Source organism: Rattus norvegicus, chromosome Y, assembly GCF_021556685.1.
Source record: "Rattus norvegicus strain SHRSP/BbbUtx chromosome Y, alternate assembly SHRSP_T2T, whole genome shotgun sequence".
NCBI classification, from domain to species: Eukaryota; Metazoa; Chordata; class Mammalia; order Rodentia; family Muridae; genus Rattus; species Rattus norvegicus.
Genome location: NC_141555.1, coordinates 16222420 through 16247074, shown reverse-complemented (window position 1 = coordinate 16247074; position 24655 = coordinate 16222420). Strand labels below are relative to the sequence as shown.

At 37.8% G+C, this 24655-nt stretch overlaps 2 long non-coding RNA genes across 2 annotated transcripts; one reads left to right on the top strand and one right to left on the bottom strand.

The window, feature by feature from the left end:
* The first annotated feature begins 1971 nt into the window (after positions 1–1971).
* Positions 1972–14386, top strand: LOC134484352 (uncharacterized). Its single transcript, XR_015647422.1, has 2 exons — positions 1972–2080; positions 12486–14386. It is a non-coding gene; the product is annotated as an uncharacterized LOC134484352 (long non-coding RNA).
* On the bottom strand, positions 12984–24307 carry LOC134484351 (uncharacterized). Its single transcript, XR_015647421.1, has 7 exons — positions 24210–24307; positions 21940–22106; positions 20027–20136; positions 19104–19195; positions 15786–15877; positions 14903–15151; positions 12984–13713 (listed from the first exon to the last, which is right to left on the bottom strand). It is a non-coding gene; the product is annotated as an uncharacterized LOC134484351 (long non-coding RNA).
* Positions 24308–24655: the final 348 nt, after the last annotated feature.

The following is a 24655-nucleotide window of genomic DNA, read 5'->3' as shown; positions in this document are numbered from 1 at the left end:
TTCCTTACATTGACCAGATTTGAGGGTGCCCTTTCCAGGAGTGTCTCCTGTGACACAGTGGAAAACTTTACATAGTGCATCTCTCTAAAGCTAGAGACTTCTCTTTGCTTCATTAGTTGTTACATGCTCTGAATGGACAAAGTTAGTCAGGGGCATGGCATGGCTAAAAATGATTTAGGAAGATAGAGTGGAGGAGATTCTTCTAGATAATATTTTATTCCCAGGTTCATTCCTGCGATACACTGTTCAATATCCCAGGATTTCTCTATTTCCCAAATGCCAGTATTTTCCCTACAGACCTTAATTGATTGAATATGTATTTAACTTTTTCATTGTACATTTCTTGATAAGAGACTTTATTAATATTCCTGTATGTGTTCTCAAAAATTTTGTTTCCAATTCCATTTTCAGCAAAGCAAAGGACAAAATAACTATATATTTCAGTTCTCTAGTCCTATTTGATATCAGTACTACACTATCTACCTTCCTGTGTTCCCATTGCTAGACTTGAGGGTCGGATATTTTACCATGATTCTCTCTGAAGGCCAAACATAAGATACTGGAGGATTGGCAGAAAGAAATGGCTTGAGGACAAGTGAAACCTCAACGTAAATACGTTCATAAGAACAGGAGGTTGTCTATTTGGAATTGTCATTTCTGAACTCTACATTCTTGACCTAGTTGCTCAGAATCCATGTTACCATTCCACCTAACCACATAGTTGTAGGTGCCACCAAAAGTATATAATATACATCAGCTAGCAAAACTAGATAAGATTGATGTAGCTAAAAATTGCATTCTGCCATCAACTGGTTATAGGTCTTTCCTGAGAGACACAGGTAGATCATTTCAACTACAGAAGTGAATGTTAGTGGCAAACCAGCGAACTGAAACAGACCTCTTGTTGGCAGATTTTGTGAAAGGATTACAAGAGCTGAAGGAGCTTTCAGTCCCATAAGAACAACAATATCAATGAAACAGAGCTTTCTGGTCCTAGAACAATATTCAATGAATGTACATGGACAGAGCTATGCCTCAAACTGCATGTGGCATAGGATGGCTTTGTTCATCATGAATGGAAGCAGAAGCTATTGGTCCTGTGTAGGTTTTTCTCCCAGTACAAGGGTATGTGAAGGCGCAGTCAGGGGAGTTAGAGAAGAAGGGGAAGGATACGGTTAGGAAACTTATGGGCAGGAAAATGAGAAACAAAATAACATTAAAGGTAAATATAGAAACATCAAGTTAAAAAAGCAATAAAAATTGCTAAAAATAAAAAAGTAAAGAAATAAAAGAAAAGAAAACTGACAGTAATCATAAATATTGACTCATTAAAGTAAAGTGGTAGTCAGTGGAAATATTAGTGGAAAGACTGAGATGATGAAGTCTCAGCTAATAGCACTGCTTCTTCCCAGACTGCACTATAGTTATCCAAAACATGGAGGAGTTTACTCTGAGCTAGGGACAAAATACCTGTCTCTCCCTTTTCCTTAGGACATTTTTCTTATTGTCAAAAAGAGTAAAGGCCATGAGCTCTCAGGAAAACAACTGTACCCTTCCCAACTCTTGGCTTTTGTAATAAAGAAATTAATGATGTAAACTCTCTGATTTCCAGGAACCATAAGAAAAGGGAAGTCCAGATGATTCTGAGAGGCTCCCAGCTCCTGATTCCCATAGGTGGGAGGCTCAAATCAAGGCTATCTCTTTAGCAATCTCACTAAATCCCTAACAGGTACTCACTGAGCTGTATCAATGACCATGTATTTCTTCCTTTTTTGATACCATGACAAAAGGCCAGCTTCCTTCGTTCTCCCCATATCTGACCTTTTCATCCTTTGTGGTCTCTTTCCCAAATTGATGTTTACTCTGAACTAGAGGCCAATTAGTAAACCCTAGAGGTACTTAAGGAATATCTGAGAGGCAGTTGATGTCACGACATCACTTGTGACATCATAGGAGAAGGATCTCCAGGTTACAAAGGATTTTTCAGGGAGGGCCTAATAATGATGTCTCTGAGAACTGCCATGGCCTCCCTCTAAACAGCTTTCCTTACATTGACCAGTTTTGAGAGTCCCTTTACCAGGTATATTTCCTGTGACACAGAGGAAACCTTTATGTACTCTTTTTCTCTAAAGCTAGAGACTTCTTTTTCCTTCATTATTGGTTTCATGCTCTGAATAGAGAAAGTTAGTCAGGCACTTGGCAAGGGTAGAAAAGATCTAGGAACATGAGGTAGAGGTGTTTATTCTGGATAATAATTCTATTCCCTGGTCCATTCCTGTGACATACACTTCAATTTCCTAGGTTATCTCTGTTACCCAAAGACCAGGGTTTTCCCTACAGACCTTTATTTGATTGAATATTGTATTTCATTTTACTATTGTACTTTCCTTTATAGGAGACTATATATATATATATACATATATATATATATATTTATTAATGTGTACTGAAAAATTCTGTTTTGTAATTTTATTTTTTGCAATGAGTTAGCAAAAATGCCTGCCCAGCTATAGAGTGAATATAACAGTGTAACTATTGTGTAACTCATTCTAATCATAAAAACCCAAAGCCTTATTTCATCCAAAAATTATGAGACATCAGTAAAGCAAAGAACATCATGGATTGTAGAATGAGGATCTCTAGTGCCATTAGATATCCGTTCTATAATATCTACCTTCCTGTGTTCCCAGGGCAAGACTTAAGGGTTTTGGAGTTTTTACCATGATTCTTTCATCAGGTCAAACACAAGACTCGGGAGGATGGGCAGGAAGAGGAATGGCTTGAAGTACAGAGATACCTCAAATTCAATAGGTTCCTAATAACAGGAGGGAGTCTGATTGGCATTGACCTTCGGTGATTTTACATTTTTGACCTATTTGCACAGAATCCATCCTAAAATTCCACCTTACCACAGAGCTGTAGAAGCCACCATATATATATGTATATAGATCTGGCACAAAACTACATAAGTTTGATGACACAGAGAAGTACATGTTGCCAGGAAACGGATATTGATTTTCTTGAGAGACCCAGGTAGAGCATGCCAATTGCAGAAGTGAAGGTTATTGGAAAACGACTGGAATGCAAACAAACCTCTGGTTAGTATATTTGGAGAAAGAATTACCAGGACTGAATGGCCTTTCAAGCCCATAAGAACAACAATGCCAGTGACCCATAGCTTTCTGGTACTAAACCAATATTCAAAGATTCTACATGGACAGGACTATTGCTCCAACTGCATATGTAGCAGAGATTGGCCTTTTTGGACAACAATGGGAGGAGAAGCTCTCAGGCCTACCAAAGCTGGAACCGCTTGTGTAGGTGAATGTCAGGGGGTGCTGGGAAAGGGAGTGGTTGGTGTGGGGGAAGAGCTTTATAGAAGAAGTGGTGTGGGAAGGGATAGGACTCTTATGACTGGAAAACTGGGAAAGTGAATAATTTTTGAAATTAAAAATAGTCAATGTTTATAAAAGGAAAAATAAAAGTTAAACAAGCTGAACAGCAAAAGTGAAGAATCTCAATCCCACTTGAGAGGGAGAAGAAATGAACCACAGGAGGGAAGAGTGAGGGACCTGGGTGAGAAAGGAGACAGCAAGGGAAAGAGGGGAACATGGTCAGGTATTGGTGGGGAGAAGGACTGAAGCCCTGAGTGCCAGCAGAATGAATGGAAACAGGCAACATCAGGAGCTAAAATGGTGGAGGTGGGTGATGGCTCTAGAATATTCCAGAGACCTGAAAGGTAAGAGACTATCAGGACTCAGTGAAATGTCCAGGAGTGGGGAGAGGGAAATTGCAGAGACTACCTCCATGAGGAAGAGAGAGCATCAAGTGAGGGATAAGGTTACCATCCACAAATCAAAACCCTGAGCCATATTTGTTCCTGTCTGAAAGAACTTCAGGGGCAAAACCAGAGAAGAGCCTGAGAAAAAGAAATTGCAGTGACCTGCCCTATCCAGGAACCAGATTAAGTAGAGGCCCCCCAGGTCTGACACTACTACTCATGCTTTGTCATGTTCACAAAACTGACCTGACATGACTGCCTTCTGAAAGACCCAACAAGCAGCTGAAAGAGTCAGATGCAGACAATTACTCTCAGTCAGTGAATAGAAGCTGCTAAGCCCAGTGGTCAAATTAGGGAAAAGCTGGAGGAAGCTGAGGAGGGGAGTAAACCTGTAGCAGGACCACCAGTGTTAACTAATATAGACCCCAGTGTTTTTTTTTATCAGACACTGAGCCATCAATGCGGCATCATGCACCAGCTAATGTGAGGCCACTGTGACAGGAGTGCTGGTTCCGGACACAACAAGAAAAGATGCACTGAACTGTCAAGAGACTTGAGTCCCCATGAAGTGGAGAGGTCTGGGTGACTGAGGGTAGAGTGGGAGACAGCTTCATGTGATAATAAGCATAGGAAGAACACTTCTGGAAGAGAAAATAGAGCTTGTAGAAGACCTCATGCAGGGAAGTGCTTCATGCAATTGTAAACCATAAGTGTAAAAGACGTGAACTTTCATATTGAGTGCAACTTGTTAAATAATATTTACAAGTGATACTGAGTGGACTATATAAGCAGGTTTATTTACAAATCCATGGTAAATACTAGAAAAATGGCATCAAATTGTAATAGGGCAGAAAAGGAAATAAAGTCAAAAGTTGGTACAGGTTTCAACATGGATGTTGTTAATTTGAACATGCTGAAGGTTAGTGGATGATTTAATGTGATGAATGAGTCATATATACTAACAATATTGCTTGCCCCTTTAGTCAAATCACACAGAGTGAGTACAATAACAAAAACATGTGACAAAAAATCTGTTCAGGTATGGCTATATTCTTTATTATTTCTTTTTGAAAACATTCATTTAATTAAATAAAATTCAATAAGGAACCGAAGATAACCCTTTTTATCTCTAACATAAACAATCTCTAAACAGGGGTATAGTGGATGAAACTTCATACAGCATTTGCCGCCTCCAGGTATTATTAATTTAAAATAGTAAGCATAGCAGTGTATAATATTTGTGGGCATTCGTTACTAAGGCCCAATTGTCTCATCAGAACGATTTCCATTAAAAGCAATCTAACATAACTCTGTTTCCTTTAAACATAAAAATCTTAAATATTGAGCGTGCTTATCATTTTCACAGCATAGGACACCATATGTAATTACTTAGTTTTTACATTTCAGTCTCAGTCACTCTACTTTTCTGATTTTGAAACATACCAAGCTTAACAAAGAGGAGAACGTACACTTTTCACCAATCCTTACATTTCTCCAATGGCCCACTACATGTGGGCCATATTACAATCAATTAAATTAATATTTTAAGTATATGATAATGGCATGCAATGTAGATTTTGATATTTCATACAATAAAAAATCAAAGATGCAATAAATAAATAGGTACAGAATTTATTTTCATAGGAAGACAGTAGGTTAATAATACCTTATAATATCCACCCTAGTTCATATTGAGCCAGTGCTGGAATTTCTTTAGCAATGTTTTTGAAAGAAAAAGTAACTTTTCTGTATCTTTTTAACAGTAATTGTACATAGTCTGATAAATGTAGAAATAATTCAATAACCTTTTAAATTATTCTGAACGATATTTCTGGAACATCTGAGTTCAGTTCTCAGGCTCCATATAACTAACTAATATAGTGCTGAGCACTTGTATTCCATGTGCGTACACAATATTAATTTCCATGGGAAATAAATGTTTTAAAATCTCAAAAGCTATATTTATTCAAGAGTAAGATTTTTGACGTGTAAGATTACACATATTTTTTCCTATTTTTATTAAATTCGGTATTTACTCTTTACATTTCAAATTTTATTCCTTCTGGGGAACCTGTCCATCAACCTGAAACTCTCACCTTCCCCTTCTATAATGTGGTTGTCCCCTCCACATCCATTTCCTTCCTTAAAGCACCCCTCTGAACTTTCCCCTACATGAAGTGTCCAACCTTAGTAGGACTAATGGCTTCACTATGATGCCTCAACAAGGCTATTCACAGCTACATATTGAATTGGAGCCCAGGGTCAGATCTTGTATAGTCTTTGAGTTGTGGTTTAGTACGTGGAATATCAATTTTTTTTCTTTTAAGGTTGCAAGTTCCTTCATCTTCTTTAGTCCTTCCTTTAATTCCTCCTAAAGGGGTCCTATGCATAGTTCAGTGATTTGCTGCTGGCATTCCTCTCTGTTTTCCCATGCTCTGACTGTGTCTCTCAGGAGGGATCTATATACAGTTCCTTATATACAGTTCCTGCCAGCATGCACTTCTTAGCTTTATCAACATTATATATACAATGCGGCACATGTCCAGCAGACTCTGAATGGCAATTCCTTCAGTCTCCTAAAAACAATGCCCCCTACACCTATTATGGATATTTTAAGGAAGGAGTGAATCATCTGTATTTTGGCCCTCCTTCTTGAGTTTCATGTGGTCTGTGCATTGTATGTTTGGTAATTTGAGCATTTGGAATAATATCGACCTATCAATGAGTGCATATTTTGTGTTTTTCTGTGAATGGGAAACATCATTCAGGATGATATTTTCTAGGTCCATCCATTTGGCTTGAATTTCCTGCACTCATTGTTTTTGATAGCTGAGTAGTTGTACTTCATATATATATATATATATATATATATATATATATATATATATATATATCATTATCTATCTATTCCTCTGGTGAAGGGCATCTGAGTTCTTTCCAGCTTCTAAATATTATTAATAAGGCTGATATGATACTGTAACATGAGTGTTTGTTGTAAGTTGGATCATCTTTTGGGTATATGCCGAGGTATAGCTGGGTCCCCAGGCAGTGCAATGTCCAATTTTTGAAAAAACTCAGGACAGATTTTCAGAGAGGTTGTACTAGATTGCAATCCAAACAACAATGGAGGAGTGTTCCTCTTTCTCCACATCCTCTCCAGCATCTGCAATACCTGAGTTTTTGATCTTAGCCATTCTGACTGGTGTGAGGTGGAATCTCAGGGTTGTTTTGATTTGCATTTACCTGATGACTAAATAAGTAGTACATAACAGAAAGCATTTTAAGAAAGGATGCTACCCTAACACTTAGTCTGGATATAGCTGAGTGGCAATTGATCCATTTCTATCTCTTTCTTAAGAGTTCAAGCCCAAGTGCATCACAGAAATCTATATAAAAGCATATATGCAGAAACCAACAGAAGGGAAAGTGTCAGAAAGTGACTCAAACACATTTCCACAGGAGAAAATTTTCTGAACAAAATACAAAAGGTTCAGGCTCTAAGATCACCAGTCAATATATGAAATCTCATCAATCTGAAAACTTTCTTTAAAGCAAAGTACACTGCCAATAGGACAAAACAGAAATCTACACATTTGGAAAAGACTTTAACCAATCCTATATCTGGTAGAGTGCCATAATAAAAAATATAGAAATAAATCAGAAAGGTAAACTCCCACACAACCAAGTAACCCAAGTTTTATATTGGGTTAGAGAGCTAAACCAAGAATTCTCAACTGCGGTACCTCAATAGGTGAGAAACACATCAAGAAATGTTCAACATCATTAGTTATCAGAGAAATGCAAATTGAAATGAACTTGCGAGTCTACATTACACCAATCAGTGTGACTAAGACAAAACACTAATGCAGCAGCAGAGTAAGCTAGGATGTAGACAAAGTGGAAACTTCCTCCACTACTGGTGGGATTGGAATCTGTAAAGCCACTTTGGATATCAATGTGGAAGTTCAGAGAACATTGCAAATAGCATTGCCTGAAGACCCAACTTTACCACTCACTTCAACACAAATACTCAAACATGATCCACATATAGCAGTGAAATGTGGTTGAACATGTTCATTGCAGTCTTACTTGTCAGCGCCAGCACAGACAAGGTACCGAGAATCCGGCAAAAGCCTGTGGGATGAAAGAAACACACACACACACACACACACACACACACACACACACACACACACACAGGTTATCGTGTCAAGCCAGTAGAGGAAGAGAAGAAGAGAGAGAGAGATTGAGAGAGAAAGAGCAGAAAAGAGTAAGAGCAGAAGAGTGGAAGAGCGGAAGAGAGAGTGAGAGAAGAGAGGAAGGAGGAAGAGTCTCCTGTAGCTTTATTCACCACATATATACCCAAGTCTCCAGGTAGAAAATATCTGGAAAGCACAGTGGGAAACCCTGGTTCAGACTACCTGGCTCATGACTTACTTAACAAAAGACCAACTATGAGATCTGAATTAATTTGGGAGAAATCCAAGAAGACCAGCCTAAATCTTAAGGATAAAGGGTGATGAGGCAAAAAGCAGAAGTAAATTGAACACCACCCAGGTGTGGTGCAGGTGTGTCAGTTCCACATGCATCAGCCAGGCTCAGAAGGGGTCATGCAGTGGAGACACTGGGTGTTTACTACTTGGTCTTTTCTTCCTGTGCCATAAATACATGGGAGAGGCCTCTTTCCAACAGTCCCATGACTATATGTCAGTAATTTTAACTGGGGCTATATAGTTACAAAGCAGACAGCCCCAAATCTCCCTTCATTTACTTATATTAGTCAAATGCAGGAAACAATCATGATAAACTTCAACTCAACTGATGAATAAATACAGAAAGTAGGCTATATTTAAACAAAGAAATACTACTCAGGTATTAAAAATGAGGAAACCAAGAACTTAGTAGACAAAGGAATGGACCTGGAAATTAGTGAAGTAACAAAGATCAAAAAGGACATAACATGGGATGTACTTAATGAGAAGTGGATATTAGCCCCAAAGATCAGTATTCGCAATACACAAATCATTTATGACATGGAGGGTAAAATGTTAGAAGGCCAAACTGTGGATTCTTGCAACCCACTTAGAAGTGAGAACAAAATGATAATGGAAGGCAGAGGGATGGAGGGACCTTGCTAGAAGTAGAGAACGATAGACAAAATGGGGGGAGTAGAAACAATATTAAGAGAAAAGAGAGAAATCTAGAGGAAAATTGGCATAAATAAAAATAAACATCAGTGGTGAGTGTTGAACTTGGGTATCCCCAGAAAATTCACAGATGCCAGGGATGCAAGAGTGTCCCATAAATTTACGGGGATGGTGGTAGTTGAAATACTAAGCAGAAAAGAGATAGAAGCACAGGAGTCTGCCTCCTGTAGCTAGACATTCCCATCTATGAAGAGCAGGTGATGCTCACACCGTTCTAAACCTTAACCTATAAATGTCCAAAGTCTAAAAAAATGCAAAGACAAAAAAATGAGCAGAGACTGAAGGAAAGGCATTCCAGAGACCACACAGCCAGAAAAACAATTTCATCCACAGACTCCAAATCCTCAGACTATTCCTGATGTCAAGATGTGCCTGCAGATAAGACCCTAATTCGTCTGTCCTCTGAGGGGCTCTGCCATCACCTGACGGTGACAGATTCACATACAGATAACCATTTGGCAGAATCTGAGAGCCAGAAAGGCATTGTTAGGGGATTGCCTGAAGGATCTGAAGGGGATTGGAGCCCAAAATGAAGAACAACACTATCAATTAAATTTACCCTTCAGAGGCTCAGGAAGTTTACCACAAAAAAGTGTATACTTGGGCCAGTCCATGACTTCTGCTACATAGATTGTAGAGCATATGGAGAAGACAACTGTCTCATCTTCCATCTCTGGGAAGGGAGTCAATTGGTCCTGTTGAGACGTCATATGCCAGAGAAGGGGGATGGTAGAGGACTGAAGTGGAAGTGGGCATGTAGATTGGGGAGCACCTTCTTAGAAACAAAGAGGATAAGAATTGCTTGGGTGATTCAAGAAAGAAAGACAAATTGTGGAAATGATATTTGAAATATGACCAAAGGAATAGATTATTGTACACATATAATGTTTATAATATAATACATTTATGTTTCCAACAGAGACATTCACATCTTACTCCTTAAGGACTATACAGTCATTATCTGTACTACACGTTCACTGAAAGCTGAAATCCATAATTTTTGAGATGTACTTATTGAAAATTTAAATAGATAACCCCAATGAATATTTTATCTTCTGTCCCTGTACCTATTGTAAATGTTTATTAGCCTTGATGAAAATTAAAAGAAAAGTGATTCTTCTCCATTCGTTTTCGATTCTATGACTGAAATTTCACTCTATTGTAGCTGTACATCTCTATATTCCCTCCATTGTCACCCTCTTCCCTGTCTCTTCACATTTGACATTCCTGTTCCTGACAGTGTCCCTCAGCAATTCATAAGTACACTTGTACTTTTTCAAAATGAGGACAGCGTACACTAAACTGATCATACAGATACACAGTTTGCTGAATTAACATTCAGATTAAAGTGAATAAGTATCCCATTTTCCTTTTTTGATCTGAGTCATGTCATCTATGATGACTTTCACAAAATTCATTCACTGTCCTGAAAATTACATGCTTTCCTTTTTCTAGTCTGTCAATGCACCATATTTTCCTTATGCATCCATTTGTTAAAGAACCACTTGAATATTTACAAATTATCAAGGGTCTCTATACTAGAATAAATCAATATTTGGATATATATCCTTGAGTTATATCTATAGGTGTATCCATTTCTACATTCATGAAGAAACATCAAACTGATTTCTAAAGTTGCTGTAGAAGTTTGCATTTTCACCAGGAGAATAGCAATGTTCTCCTCTCTCCATAACACAGTAAAGATAAGTTGGCTCATGTGTTATTAAACTAAGGTTTCTGAAAGGGATGAAAAAATGTCAGAATAATTTTGATTTCATTTTTGTAATGTATAAGGATGATATATATTTTTGCATTAGATATTTGGTCATTTCAGTTTCTTCAATTGTGAATATTTTGTTTAGATGTGAACAAAATTATTTATTTTTCTGTATATACATTGTTTTAGTTTTTTCATTATTATTTATAGAAGCCCATTGTTGAACGTGTACATGGGAAAAAAAGGTTACTATATTTGAAAATAGTCACTTTAAATTTACTAAGGTCAAATCATATAATGTGCTATCACTAAACTCACAGAATTGGCTGATCTGTTGTAACTAACAGAATTCATTAAGGTCACTTTATGAAATATCCATATACAATAAAACATTCTCTATGAACATAATATTGAGGAATATACTTTAATTCTTCTATCTTTTGAGAATTTCCACCAAATATTTTAATGATAATTTTCCCATTTATTTTACCTACATCACTATATATTTTGAATCCTACGTTTGTATATCTTCTACATTAAAATACTGTTTAATAACTGCATGGTAATCCCATACAAAAATCGTTCAACCGTCCAACAGAAGACACTAACTGTCCACAGTGTGTCAGTTAGGAGTAACAGCTTTCAGGCATTTACACTGCATTCTGGACGGTTGACTGGCTTGAAGCTGTGCAGGGAACCACAGCTGCTATGTCATGAGGTGAGCACTCTGTGTATCCATAAGACACTATTTTCCTATGATCACCCCCACATTTTGGCCAACTGCAGTCTCTTTGCACCTTGTTTTAGGGTGACCTTTGAACCTTGTGGAAGGGGTATAACATGTATATACAACTCATCATGGCAGAAATCAATAAAATGAGGACAACAATATAATGAATGAAAGGAAGTGTTCATTCGTAGAAAGTATTAACAAGATTGTCATAACCTCTAGGTAAGTTAGTTAAAGAAAGGATAGAATTAACAAAATTAAAGAGAAGGCAGGAGAGGTGCAGAAAACACTTTTTGTATTTACAGTCCCAAATATAGAATAATTTTTAAGCCATTAATGATTTACTGGATGTATTGGATATACCGATATTAAATCACATCAATATGCATAATTAAAACAGCAATATACTGAACAATGACACAGAGATGGTCATTTAATATCTCCCTCCTAAAATATCATTGGACAACATGTATTCAGTTTAAAATTTTGATTATACATTTAAAGAGCAGTGAAAGTTTCTTAGACTATTCCATGAAGTAGACAAAAAGATTGAATACATTAAAATTCTATTTTGAATATGGTATTATCCAAAAATTGACAGAGAACAAAAGAGAGAGAGTGAGGCAGGGGGAAGATGAGGTAAACAGAAAGATACAGAGAGAGGGAGAAAGAATAACAGACGACTGACAGAAAGAGAGGAAGACTGAGTATTATAGCCTAATGTACACCGATACACACATATTATCAATAAATCCCTTGTGAACAAATTCAAGCCGACATTAAAAATAATCTTCAACCAGGTAAGCTTTTTTAAAATACCAGACATACAAGTCTGATTTAACACACACACACACACACACACACACACACACACACACACACATATATATATGTATATATATGTATATATATACATATATATATATATACATATATATATATATATATATATATGTATGTATGTCAAATCTACTTCTAATGTGATCCTTGTGGTAGGATGTTGCATCTTTAACCCAGAACTTTAATCAAGATCTATTCTTATTTCTTTAGTCACCTGCAGATACATCTTTCTAAAGAATGAATCCTTCTCATTGGAGACCAGAAGAGATCTGCAGTTCCATGATTAATAAACATCATTGCAAGATATCAAAACAAAATGTAAACGTGTGAATGGAATAAATATTTTAGGACAGTGTTATGCAAGCAACTTCTTTCATAGACGGACTTTGAAGGAGAGGTCTGAAATTTTGAATTTCATATTTGACATTTTTGGGATTCTGACTAGAATCAACTCACAACTGTTTGGGATTTTCTTAGCAATTAACCAGTTTGTGAACAGAGCTGAATTCATCACATGCTCTGCCATCTACATTAATATTGCTACAGAGAGGAAAATGTATGCTAAAACTCTTCATCTGATTTTTCAAACAGCATCCTCATACCATTGTGGACTTCTGTGCTTGTGGGAAGGAAAGTTTGAGAACACCATTTGAGAATTGGAAATGCAGAATTGGGAAAGGCCTGTGTGTAGATCATACACAACTTCACAATATTCATTGCTTTAATAATCATTAGGAAGTGGACTTCTGCAAAATGATATCAGCAGAACAGCATGGTAGAAAATCAGTAATTGATTCACTGGAGATTTAGATGCACTGGATTGTGAAACATGGGCTTAGAGTTAGAGACATGTCAGCACATGAAGTATGGATAATCCATTCTGTGTGATCTGTTAAGATTCCATACTTCATGGTTTCATGCAGACAGCATCATAATTAAGCACTGAGGAATAGAATAAAAGCCAATTTTCTGAAAATCCAAGTCACAAGAAAATACTGTCCTCCTCCATGATGCCCATTAACTCCCAGGTGCACTGGCCTTCAACATGCCTGAATGACAGCTGTCAACATGGGATTTACTGCCACCCTTTTCATAACAGCAGAGCTCCAATCTCTTTCGGCCACGTCATCAGCTACCCATTCTGTTATAGGGAGATTAGATCACTGTGTCTGCCTATGAAGTCTTTGATTACCTATAAAGACCCAAGGGACTGTTCTAAGTCCAGTGAGGTATTGTAAGTAATCTTGAATTGAATTGGTGTTGTTAGTGGCTCTGATGTCTACAAATCCCAGAAGACCATGCTTGAAAGGGAGTTGATTGAGGACGTCTTCAGTATTTCCGCAATAGTGGAAGGTGGGTTCTATGAACAGTAACATCTTCCCAGACTGGGTCTTCCCATGCCTATACTCCTGAGCCGTGATGTCAGGCTGCAGCTTCCCTGAAAAGAAGGTTCAGTTTAAGGTACTGGTCTATTGAAAAATGGCAATCTCGATGTACCCTTAACAATGAATTATACTTGAAGTCCATAGAATATGTGGAAGAAAGAAGCTTTTACTTTTTCTAGCTTGCACTCCCATTGCTACCAAACCCTCACAGACAATAGAATCTGCTTACTGAAGATTTAACAATATAATAATTACCAGATGAGTCATGTAGGCTTGTGGACTCATCATCTATTGGATTCTTGGACTTTCCAAATATCCATCCATTGTTAAATTATGTAGTCCACAGCCTCTGATCCTTGTGCTCAATCCATTTTCTCTGTACAGAGAGATTCATCATCCACTCTCTGTTACGGAACACCAGCTTCTACACCAGGAATCTAGAGAAGACCTTTGAAGCAGTTTGTTTCTAGTAAGAGTTTTAGCTCAGTGGCCCTATTCCCTTAGCATGATTTTCATGTGATGCTTTGATACAGTGCTTCTTATTTCCTATTGTTATTGGCAAAAGAATTCAAGTAGCAAAAGTAACCTATCAATGAAATGCACAGTAATATATTTGCATGAGTGCATCAGGAAGTATTATAGGATAAACAAGAATTGGAAAACTAGATTTCCATCCTTCTGTGGACCAAGACCAGGAAACCACAACTACATAAAAATCTGAGAAAAGTTGACTGAAGTTTGTTATTTTCTTCAATCACAGGGCTCATAGGGAAAGAGCTCAGGTTTCAAGACTTGGCACAAATTTCCTTAATTGCTGAGCCAGGTCTACTGCTGAATACCTCATTCATGGGCGCGAAAATTTTCTGTATCCATCCTGCTATAATGTGTATGTATCTATGTATCATTCATAGGATGGGCACTTTTGGCTGTTGCTTTGAAAGCAACAATCTGGAGAGACACAGAATTTCTTCTTTCACACATTAATTTTCTGGCTGATGGTTGTTCTCAGAAGTTCATTCCAGGAGTTGCTTTACAAGAATCATTCACTGATCTGAAAGAAACACTTTTTAAATGTTGGGAGATCTTCTAGAACAATATCATCCATCCTTCTCCCTTCCCAGTTTTGAACTGAATCATTCTCCACCAAACATCTGTGGTCTCTGCTGCACGCTGCATCCCCAAGACTAGTTTGAATCCTTCTCTTACCACTGCATTTATGATACATTAGCATGATTTTCTTACCACTTTCAATCCCGGGGTAGTTTTTCAATTCTTAATTTAATCTGATGAGGCTAATATACATCATAACACAGGATGAGATTTGACAGTTCTGCTCCAACCTTTACAATAAGATATGCTGAGGTATGATGCTGTATCCGCTAATGCCCTCGTGGATGACTGGCAGTTTAGACAAGAAGCATTCCTATCCAATATATGTATTTCTGTAGTTCTCACAAAACTTCTTTCTTTGTTGAGTTTGCTCCAGTTCAGCTAATACAGTAGGAAAGGAAGGATAAAAGTCATGGGCAGGTGCTGATGAGATAGCTCATCTATTTCATCTCATTTGCTTAACATAGAACCAAAAGGGTAACACAGTTCCAAGTGGAATTCACTGACCTTGACTGGATTCTGTGGGAATTGCATGTATGTGGTGCATAATTCATACATCATGCAAAACACTTATGTATAAAAGAAATAATAGCAATAATAATGATAATGATAATAAAATGAAACAAACAACTATCCAAAATAGGCACCAAACACATATTCAAGGCCAACAACATAAAAACTGAGTATAAAAAAGGTTTTTTAAAATGTGGAATACATTATCTCTTCTGTGTGGTTCCCACTGAGACTATATTTCAAACAAGAGACAGATTAGGTCTGATTTTCCTGATTTTTATTTTTACTCCATTGGTGAAGGTTTTCATTTTCTAAAAATCTTTAGAGCAAAACTATTGAGTTTCTCACTAGTTTTTTCTATATGATCATCCCTTGAGTACTACATTTTGGAGTACCTAAATATATGACCACAAGGATGCATCATGAATACCTTTCCAATCATGAACTTGGTATCCACATTAGGCCACATTAGGCACATTGAAAGTTGAATCCACATGTTTACCTTTGGCTTTCTGTGAACAAATGATCAATCCCAAGGCCCCTGCAAGTTTCAGTGCTCTATCTCAGCATATGGTTTCTGGGATGACTGGATGACTACAGCACACATTAAAAAAAAAAAAACAAGTTTCTTAAGAGGTGAAAAACACAATTTATTCTTAAACATATACATTAACTTGTTTGAAAAAGTGCTTAAATGATACAATCATAATATAAAGTGGATGACCTTTACCATACTGAAAATCCACCACAAGAACAAAAATTAATAAAGAATGAATAAGAAAAGTTGCAACCAAACTGAACCAAGCTACTGCTTGAAGAAAACAAAACTCAAAACAGAAAGAGAACACAGTAATTAAGCTACTCAGCATTCTGTTGCTGAAAGTTTAGCAAAACAGTCTTACCCTGTGGCTGACCTTGCCAACATAGCGGGAAGGCAGACAGTCACCAAGTGTAATACAGATTTAATATGAATCAAGATATGCCTCTTTGGGGGCATTTACAGGTCAAGGTCTTGCAAAGCTAAGATGAGACATGTACAGAATTTGGTTTGAAGGCTTTGTAGTTCTCTTGAGTTATTTCCAAAAGAAACTTGGAAATCCCTCATAACAAGAACAAATTAATATTCTAAGACTACTCCTGGATGGAAAGCAGCTCTTGGTGTCCTTCAACACTTCTTTGAATCCCTCCCATGTTCATGCTAAGCATGAAGGGAATTCCAATATCTGAATGGAAACTCACTTCCCTTTTCTATGTGGGCTGCAGCATTTACTCAGCTCGAATATTCACACTCCTAAGGAGAAAATCATTTTGAAAATTCATCCTCTCATATGTACCACTAAATTTATAGCATGTAATTTTGACCATTCAAAGTCGTCCTCAGGCATATTTCCTGAAGCCTTTAGCTTTCTTCATCTTAGTAACATGTTCTGTACCCAGTAGTGCTTTTTAACATACAATGTTTCCCCATGGCTTTGAACCAGCTGCTCAGTCTTAGGTACTGGACTTTACCCAAGCACAAGTTTCTCCATTTTGCATTAAGCTGTTGCCAGTACAGTTACATAGGTTTTTCAACTTGAAGAATTGTCAAAGCTCTTACTGTCCCTACACAGTTATGTCTAGTAATGACCTGGTTCAATCCTAAAATCATGAGAAATGAGCAACCACAGGTCCATAAAATCAAAATTGAGTCACTAGACATCTTGCAAATGCTGTTTTAAAAGTGGGATTCACTTGTTACTGTTTTCAAGTCATCCCTATTAAATTTAAAATGTAAGCATTGCTCATGCACAGAATGCTTTCTCAAGAAAGAAGAGGAATTCTGAATTCTTTCATTGGCATTTGGTGTAACTTACTTGTGCAGTATACACTTTATATTTTGGATAAATCCAGCATACCACACACAGAACAGAGCAAGTCAATTGTTTGTAGGATGTGTGTGTGTGTGTGTGTGTGTGTGTGTGTGTGTGTGTGTGTGTTTGTAGGTCACTCCACAGTAACTCATGCTACATATTGTAGAAGCACACTTGTTCAAAGATACCATGGCCTCCTTTGTTTTGCATGCCTCTTTAACATATCTAATCACTTCAAATTGCACCATTTACTTATACCTCTGGGTCACAAAATAAACTCATAATATGAACCATTAATATCTCCATAGTAATTCAGATTTGTATGACACATAATTTTTGGCGTCTTTAGATTCATATGTTTATCCAAAAACTCAATTAAGTATTTATTGTCCTCTAAACTCAAATATAACTGGTATTTTGGGCTTTTGAGTTTCATGCCTAAACTTCATCCACTATATGCACTCCCTCCACTGTTGACAAGTTCAGGCTATGCTTCCTGAATATCATGTATGCTGTGACTCCCTAGCTATACAGACATGTGATTCACAAGTGAGTTCTCATGTAGTTTTCATAATACTCAATAGTTCTGATCAGAATCTGTGAGAGGGGAATACATCTCTTTGTGCTTAATGTAGGTTGCCAAACTGCCACTGGATAATTTTTGAATAGCATCTTGTAAAAAAGCTTGTGCTTTTTAGGTGGTTTCCCATTATCTATTAACACTCCTCACAGCTCCACAGCATCATATTATTGCAAGTTTCCAAGCAAAGTGATTTCTTGTCCCTCCTGGCTTAGAATTGTGTAGGAATTCCTTGATCAATCTGCGTAATAAAGGGAATCTTCTTTATATATTATCATCTATGGATGATATAATATCTACAACCTTTAATACACAGACGTTGATAGACAGTTTTTGAACTGTGTAAAAGAAAAATAATTACAGTGGTTTGATTCTGTAATGCTTTGGCTACTACCTGATTCCCTTAGCTAAAATATGTCTATGCATGCTCATTCAGACCCAAGCAGACCGTGTCTAAAATGTCAACTACTACTCAGATGTCTTCTATGTATAATTCTGAGGAACAGTTACTTCAGTTCAGGTGTGGAACTGAAGAATAAACAAACATTTTCCAAAATAAAAAAAAATTACTAAGACAAGAATTGAGGCAATGCTTTCATCTCTGTAGAACATTAATTTCAGCCTCACATGAAAATGTGTGATGTGAAGTAGTTTCAACACTGTATTGCAGAAGGAATAATATACTTTTGGTTATGGTCTTTCTGGACTAGAGTATGATATCAATAGAGTCTCACGAGACAGGTTCTGAAGTGAAGACATATGAACATCTGAGTACTCCAGCAGAGTAACTCTTGCTCAACAAAATACCCTTTCTGTTATTTGTCACCTCACCGATACCACTTACTGCTAGGTGACAGAGTTCTGACTCATTTTTAAGTTTTTTTAATCTCATGCTAATTTTTGATGCTTTCTTTCCCCAGCGGAATAGTTAGTCAACAGGCCTGTGTACCAGACAGCAGCATCATGAACAGAGGTTGGTTGCAATTTACCTCACTGCTGAATTCACGGTTACAAGGATTTTTTTTTTTTATGAGAAGTCCTTGATTTTCTAGAATGTAGAATGATGTTGTCTGTGGCTTTCCTTAGCTTTGACCATTCTCTCAAGGTTCATATCAGTGAAGAAACTGCACACAGAATGTGAAACACACTTGTTGGGCCACAGGATAGACAAAATCCACATAACTTTCCTTGCACGGATTTAGAGCATAGTGGAGAGGAGATACATTCAGCTTAGTCAATGAAATGCTCCCCCTGTATACCTAATGGACAAACGTTTACCCACCTGGATTCACTTGTAGCCATGCCTATTTACCCCACTTACCTTGTTCCCAGGCTGTGAAGAGGAGACTTTGTTCTCAACAAGGGATAAAGAAATGGACCCACATCTTACCCTTGGTCACAGTTTCCCAGTTACTCCAACGTAAGCAGATTCCTCCAAAAGGAGTTCCCATTTCCATAGTCTACCTGGCTTCAGGTCTCAAGCTATGAACAAGAAAAATCTTCATAACCAAGACAAAGTAAACATTTCTCTCTTTAAGTGCTGAGTGAAGGGCAGCTGTGATGGTGATTTTTTATTGTAAGTACTTCTTGAAACATGGGAGGGGGAAGAGCATTGGAGGAGGATAAGTCTTGAACTATTTAGGTTTATTATTATTATTATTATTATTATTATTATTATTATTATTAATGTTATTATTATTATTATAATCAAGTGTACTTTAGGCTGGTAAGGTGATTCAAAATTTAAGAGCACTGAGAGTTTTTCCAGAAGTCCTGAGTGAAATTCTCAGTAAACACATTGTGACATACACCCATCTTTAAAGGCATCTGATGCCCTCTTCTGGTGTCTTTGACAGCTACAATATTCTCAGATTAAGCAAATAAAATAAATCTTTAAAATAAATAAATAAAACTTTACCTATCTAAGTCTAAAGTACTGTGCTACTGTTGCTTACCAGCTTTCTTTGTTCCTCGGGGGAAAGGCATAGCATTCTATGCCTATTTAAATTCATGATGAGAGCTCACAAACTACTTGCCATTATCTCAAGACAGCTACTCAAATCACAGCTTCTGCTATTCTGAGAAATGAAATAGCTTCCCATCACACTACTATCCTCTCTTCATGTTCTACCAGTGAGAGGCACATGATAAAATTCAATTTTGCATGGGGACATTGTAGATGCTGTTTCTTGTGATGTGAGAAAACTAGGGTTAGCAGAGCGGGGTCAAGACAGTCAACAAAGAACTGCGCATAATGGCTAACTTTTGTTCAAATCGTGTTGGTGCAAGGGGTCAGTATTCCTGAGAGTTTACCAAACTCAGAGGTCATCTTCTGGAGCTCAATAGTCAGTTTCTTTAACTTCTAAATCACTCTACGAGCTCACTGATGGTGGAAGGTCAGGATGATGCTTTCCCAGCAGACCCTGTAGATAAACACAAGGGAACATGCATAGTAATGGCCCAGACACAGGAGAGAAAATGCTAGTCTCCCAATGAAGCATGATGAAAGTGGAAATCTACAGACACTTGGAAGCACTGAAAGAGGAGGAAAGCTCTCTTCAAGCTGGACCTATTTGCTATTTTCTTTCTCCCAACCATGATTGCTAGACATATGACTCAATCCCTTCTGCAGTCCCCCTGGCCCTTAACAACAAAATCTGGCCAAGACATGAAGAAATGGAGGACATTTTCAGTTCGTATCTGATGGGATGCAGGTAAGTCCTGGAGTCCATAGTGTTTAGGACCACCAACCCTTAATCATGTATGTTAATGACAAAGAGTCAGAGACCTTGATGCATGTTCAGGGGAGTAGCCCTTGTAATAAAATTCTAATGGCATATCAAGGAATCCTCTGAATATAAAATTCAATACTCTACCCTGAGAGTCAAAGCTTTTATCCCTTTGGCTATTATTGGTAGAGAAAGACACATACCCAGAGAGAGCATGAAATAATATTCCTTTGTATATGAAGCTAAAAAATAATTTTTGAATCCAGAAGCAAGGTATGAAGGACTGACTGTAAATACTAGTAACTAAGAAAGAAGCCTGGAGCCAGTTGTGTTATTGAGGCTTCATACAGCTTGGTCTTTACCTGTGTGAGACATTAGATTTCTATGAGCAAATCCTTACATGGAAAATGAAGTTATGGTGGCCAAGTAAATCAAACACAGAATTGTCCCCTCTGTCTGCCTCTCATTACTCTGAACTCCAATGTATCAAGAGGCTGAATGGTTTCCACATATCCTGGACACAAGGTCCAGCACACAAGGGACAGGACTTATTTTCAAAATTGCGTCATCTGAGCCTACCCATCCTTGTGGATGGTACTCAGGAATTGAACAGAGAGGTTAGACTTTCCTTAGCTGGGTGTAAAAGTTCAGACATGAGACTCCCACTCTGTGATTGTCAACACTTCCATGTTTCTATTGGGAGGGTAGTGTCACAATGTCCATCTACTGACTTCTCATTCCTTTCTCATGTGTCATGTGACCAAGTTGACAGCCTCCTCAAGCTAATACACAGCTCCACAGGATGCAACTTTACTTCAGTGCCCGCATTTCTGGCCATGGAAGCCAAGAGAACAATATCACAGTTCACAGTGATAATATAGACATGCCAGGGCATTTCCTCCAAGTTTTACTGTCAAGTGTATTCTCTTATAGTAGATTATGCTACTCTTCCTAGAAGGCCATTTTTTGGTAGAACATTTGGATTCTGCACCATCCACAGTTTGCAGATTTCTAACAAAGACACTTTTCCATGAAAAGATTTATGAAAACTTGCATGCAAACTAACAATTAAGCACACAAACAGAAACACACACACACACACAGAAACACACACACACACACATCACATACACACACATGGTTTGGCATAATCGAGATGTCCTTATTGAAGAAAATTTACATCAGTTAATCTAGAACAAAGTGTTGCACTAAAAGCTATTACCCTATGAAGGAGGATCGGAAACAATTGTGAGTAGTACTTTTCCCAACAAGTTGGCCACATGAACAATGAAGTATGACACAATAGATGGACATGATCAAAGCCAAAGACCAGGAACATACACAGTCAATTGAATGCAAATAGCTCATCTCTCTGATCTCTAATGGAAGAGTTCAATTATTTCCCACACCTCTCCTGCATAATATTTCATTGCACTCCAATGCTAGTACACTGAAGGATATTCAAGAACATACCTGACAGGTGATCTTTTGACCTACCTTCCTATAGAGATGAAGCAAGAGGGTCAGGATTTCTAGAGCTCTGTTGAGGCAGGGGTGTGATATCCTCTGGATCCCTTAGGAATGGTTCATAAATCCAAGAAGACAGCCTCCTCAGGCATATTCACAGCTGCACAGTGTGTATCTTGGCTTCAGAACACCGCAGCCTGTAGTAACAGAAGCAAGGATGAAAAATTCAAACTCGATCAGCATACATTTACTGGGCTGATGCCCAGAATCAATGCTAGACCTCTCTAGATCCATGACTGTATGTACACATGACTTGTAGGAGTAGAACATGGTTTTTAGTTTCCCCAATTACTGTTCAGGCCATGTAGGGAAGTCAGGAAGAGCCAGTCCAAATTCTAGTTCACTAACTGTGAGTTCTCCAATGTAGTAGAAAACTGCCTGCCAAAGAACCCTGTCATTAGAACAAAACAGCAACCAACAGATTGGGAAAAGGTCTGTATCAATCCTACTCCTGATAGAGTGCTTTAATCCAATACATACAAACAACTCAAGAAGTTAGAGTTCAGAGACACAAATAACCCTATTAAAATTGTGGTCCAGAAATTAAAAAAAGATTTCTCAACTGAGGAAAATCAAGTATCTGAGAAGCACCTAACGAAATGTTCAACATACTTAGTCATCAAGGAAATGTAAATGAAAACAACCCTGAGATTACACCTCACACAAGTCAGAATGGCTGAAATCAAAAGAAAAAAACTGAGGAGAGAGCAGATGATGATGAGGATGTGGAGAAAGAGGAACAGTCCTTCTTTTTTGGTGGGATTACAAACTGGTACAATCACTCTGGAAATCAATCTGTAGGTTCCTCATAAAATTGGACATTGCACTAACCAAGGACTCAGTCATACCTCTCCTGAGCATATTCGGAAAAGATGCTCCAACATACAACAAAGACACATGCTCAACTATGTTCATAGCAGCCTTATGTATAATACCCATAAGCTGCAAAGAACCCAGATGACATTTCTGTGGAATGGATTCATAAAATTCATCTATAGAATTGTTTACTACTCAAGCTATCAAAAAGAATTATTTCAAGTAATTCATAGACAAATGGAATGAACTGGAAAATGTAATCCTGAGTGAGGCAACCCAATTACAGAAAAACAAACATGGTATGCAATCACCAAATGTGAATATTGGCCCAAAAGCTCAAATTACCCAAGATGCATATATGTATATATGTATATCAACCACCAAATTAGATATGATTGATGAAACTAAGAAGAGCATTTTGACAGGAACCAGATATGGATCTATCCTGAGCGACACAGCTAGACCATGTCAAATACAGAGGTGAATGCTATCAGCAAACCAGTGAACTGAAAATGGACCTCTTCTTGGTAGATTTTGAAAAAGGTTACAAGAGCTGGAGGGGCTTTCAACCACATAAAAACAACAATGACAAACAAACAGAGCTCTCTGGTACTAAACCAATATTCAAAGACTGTATATGGACAGACCTATGGCTCCATCTGCATCTGTGGCAGAAGATGGCCTTGTTGGGCACCAATGGAAGGAGAAGACCTTTGTCGTATCTAGGTTTGTCTCCTTGTTCAAGGGAATGTCAAAGGGCAGATAGTGTGGTTAGAGTAGGGATGGTGTATAGGTAGCGATCTTATGGGCAGGAAACTGAGAAAGGAAATAATATTTTAAATGTAAATATAGAAACACCCAGTTTAAAAAAGCACTAAAATTTGCTAAACACTTTAAAAAAAGAGAAAGATATGAAAGAAAAGAAAACTGCAAACTAATAACACCTATTGACTTGGAAATCTAAAATGGTATTCAGAGTAATACTAGTGGAAAGACAGAGATGATGAAGTCTCAACTAGAAGCACTTCTCTCTCCCAGATATCAGAGTCAAACACAAACTGCACTATAGGAATACACATCATGGACAAGTTTACTCTGAGCTGAGGACACAATAATGTCCATCCTAACTTCCTTACGACCTTTTTCTTTTGGACCAAAACAGTTAAGGCCATGAGCTCTCAGGAAAACAACTGTGCCCTTTCCAACACTTGGCTTTTGGAATAAAGAAATAAATGATATAAACTCTCTGACTTCCAGGAACCATAAGAACAGGGAAGTCCGGATGCTTCTGAGAGGCTCCCATCTCCTGATTCCCATATGTGGAAGGCTCAATCAAGGCTATCTCTTCAGAGATCACACTCAACCACTACCAACCACTCATTTAGATTAACCAAGGATCATGTATTTCTCCCTTTTTTTTATACCAAGACAGAAGGCCAGCTTCTTTTTCCCCATCTCTGATCTCTTCATCTTCTTTGTTCTACCTCAAATGTGTGTTTACTCTGAATTAGGGTCCCATTTGCAAACCCTAGAGGTACTGAAGTAATATCTGAGAGGCAGTTGCAGTCAAGACAACACTTGTGACATCACAGAAGACGCTAGGGCCCTCGAGGATACAAGAGATTTTTCAGGGAGGGCCTACTGATGATGTCACTGAGAACTGCCATGGCCTACCTGCTGAACAGCTTTCCTTACATTTACCAGATACAAGGTGCGATTTACAGGATCTTCCCCTGTGACACAGTGGAATCCTTCACTTACTACATCTCTCTAAACCTAGAGACTTCTCTTTTTTTCATTAGTGGTTACATGCTCTGAATGGAGAAAGTTAGACAGGGACTTGGCAGGGGTAGAAATGATCTAGACACAT